Source organism: Centruroides sculpturatus, unplaced genomic scaffold (genome assembly GCF_000671375.1).
Source record: "Centruroides sculpturatus isolate CEXI.00-Female unplaced genomic scaffold, Cexi_2.0 scaffold1778, whole genome shotgun sequence".
Lineage (NCBI taxonomy): Eukaryota > Metazoa > Arthropoda > Arachnida > Scorpiones > Buthidae > Centruroides > Centruroides sculpturatus.
Genome location: NW_019385924.1, coordinates 8,898 through 11,969, shown reverse-complemented (window position 1 = coordinate 11,969; position 3,072 = coordinate 8,898). Strand labels below are relative to the sequence as shown.

The window sequence follows — 3,072 nt, the reverse complement described above, 5'->3', positions numbered from 1 at the left end:
GTATTACTGGATTGTTAATTTTATATTACACGTTTCTCTCTAAATAAATTTAAGGGGCGACAATTTGTCTTTTTGTCCGAGGCGACATAAATGCTTCAGCGCAGTGGCGTAGCGTAGTGCGGGCGGCACCTTTAGGGGGCAGCAAAATTTCACAATAAATAATAATAATATCTTGTAAAAATTTGAACCATTTCATTTCATATTTTTGTTGTACCTACGATTCGGACCGATTGAAATGAGTACGGAATTTTTTATTACTTATTCTGTGACGAAACTGAATTTTAGTCTTTTAAATTGAGATACCTAAATAAAGTGGCGGCAAATTTTCCTCCGCCCCGGGCAGCTGACACTCACGCTACGTCACTGCTTGAGCGGGCACTGATTAAGTAAATGAATTTTGCAGCTTTAAAGTCATGTGAGTTTGAACACATGGTAATGTGTTCATAAGTTCCTATTTAATTAACCCCATCGAGAACGTATGGGATATGTTACAAGGACAGATCCACCAGCGAATCTACGCGAACTACAGGAAAGTCTAATGAATGCCTGCTGTGCATTGAAAAGAAGCACTTCAGCACCTTGTAGAATCCATGCCAAATCGAATAAATGATGTAAATCGAGATAAAGGTGGTCGAATAAAATATTAAACTGCTGTTTCTAATTCATTGGCCAGTGAGTATATGAATACTTTTTTCTTTTTGTTATAATGTAAGAACGCGGGCATGTTACGATGACAAACTCAGTGCATAAAATATGATCGAATGATACAATTAAGCTCAAAATGCATCTAGCTAATCATAAATTTTTATTTAAATTCTGGATAAAAATGTAAGAGAAAGAAATAACTAGGGGATTTTTAGGGGGAATTGTTTTCACTCCAGAGGAGCTGCTGATTGGCACTTGGCAACATGGGATTTCGTGTCTAATATGAAACGCTATCAATACTAGTGGGCACGCCCTTCAGGAAGATACGCACGTACCAATATAACCGTAGAGCCGAAGCTCAATCTCAAACAACTCGTAACTTTCACGAACAACATTTCGTACAAAGACCGGAAGTAAGTATGACGTAGACTATGTTGTAAGATTGTAAATTCCACCAAATACTTTTTAGAATTTTGAATAAGCTTTTAAAAAATTTCATTTATCTTTCAACTTTTTACCACCAGCCGACCGAGAGAGGAGGAAGTATTGGTAAGATTCATAAAAATGCTATTGTTGCAAACTTTGCACAATCTGCATAATTCCGTTACAAAAATTGCGTGCTTCTATGCGATGCCTGCGTACCAACTCTTTGCATCTTCTATAAACGTTCCGGCTTACCGCCTCAAAAACCGATACTTTTTACGCAATAATCTACATAGCATTTTTTGTTCTTTTAGTAAATTTGTAAAATTGCACTTTTTTTGTTACTTTTATAAGTTTCGTATTATTAATTTTTTTTCGTCGATCGTAAAAATTATCGTGTCGCAGCAATAATATTAATTTAAATTCAAAGTATATCGTTAATTCAAAAAGGTTGGGAACACTGGTTTATAATAACACGTTATTTGCTGTAGTATTCTAAATTGTTTTCTTTTATCGATTGTTATTGATAGAATAATTACTTCACCAACCTTTAAAGTAAAATCAATGTAAAATATTACAGTATTTTCTTTGTAATTTTTATAGTGTTTAAGAATTGTAAAGAAAATATATCTACAGATTAGAAACTTAGTTTTAACATGATTTAATGCGTTATTTATGAAGTAATAGTATGATAAAAATGGACTAGATATAATATAGTCACAACTGAAAATATATTTACTCCATTTTACTGTACTGTATACACAGGTAAAAGTTTATTCTGTAAACACATATTAATGACGATAGAATATTAATACGGGTTAACCATCTTTTGTCGAAATTGAGAGATTCCGATAAGATTTCTATTAATTTTTATATTTAGATCATACAATTGAGTCAGCTTAAGAGCATCTGTGGGATTGCTGCATAATGCTCCTTTATCTAAAGTAACAAGATCACAGGTGATATTTGTGGTATAGTAGACTCTCACTAATCTGGCCATTCCTGGCAGACAGATGCCACATTGCTGAGAGTGTATAGGCTTAAAAGTAATGAATAAAGTGATTTGTCTTGCTTAAACTTATAAAACACTTGGTATTGCTAAAATTCAGTATCACATAATTTCACTATACCTGCATATTTCTTTCCATTCTTATATCATCAATAGCAGAGAGGAGGAGGAGCTAACTCAAAACTTAAAAATATGTGAATAATTAATAACATTCTATTATTAACATGTACATGAAGACAGTATTGCAGATGCCAATAAATAAACAATATTTACTATCATAAATGTTTTCAAACAGTGATTTTTGAAGTTCAAAGAAAAACTTTTAATTTTTTGTGTCAATGGGGAGAACTTAAGCCCCTGTAACTTCCTTGGATCCATCAGTATATATCATCAATTTTACCATTCTATAACTTATATATACAGTATACTCGTATTACTTTCACTTCCCAGAAATACAAAAGGAGGCCTAGTTGGAAAGATGGAAAATTTCTGAATGCTTTCTAATTGGACAGTATAAAAAGAAATAAGTACGGTACTGCCTTAAAGTTTGCGTGATCTCCAAAATATGGTTGCTGATCACTTCTTGCCTTGTCCACTTGAGATGAGAAGGCATATATATGATTTGCGCTATTTGTTCTTATATTTTAATACCTTTTTAATATGTAATTGCTTGTTGTGTATTCAATGAAATCAGTTATGATTCTGTGAGAAACCTTTCGACTACATAAATGTTAAACATTGACTAATGAAAGTTTCATCAAATCTCCACAACATATATTATAGTGTATGGCCTTGCTGTCGTGTTCTTTGGGTGATTATATACCATAAGATTAAAGATAGATTTTTATAAATGTTTGTTTGCTCCCATATGCTGACTGCTGCTCTACAAATATCACAGCATAATGCTCTTCTAAATGGACTACTCAATTATATAATGCACTGTTAACAGGAGTTCCACTAATATAAAATATGGGAGAAAATCAGGTACTAGGAGA

The 3,072-nt window shown here is 32.8% G+C and overlaps 1 pseudogene; it reads left to right on the top strand.

Moving 5' to 3' along the window:
• The first annotated feature begins 420 nt into the window (after nt 1–420).
• LOC111612604 overlaps nt 421–3,072 on the top strand; it is a 7,114-nt pseudogene continuing 4,462 nt past the window's right edge.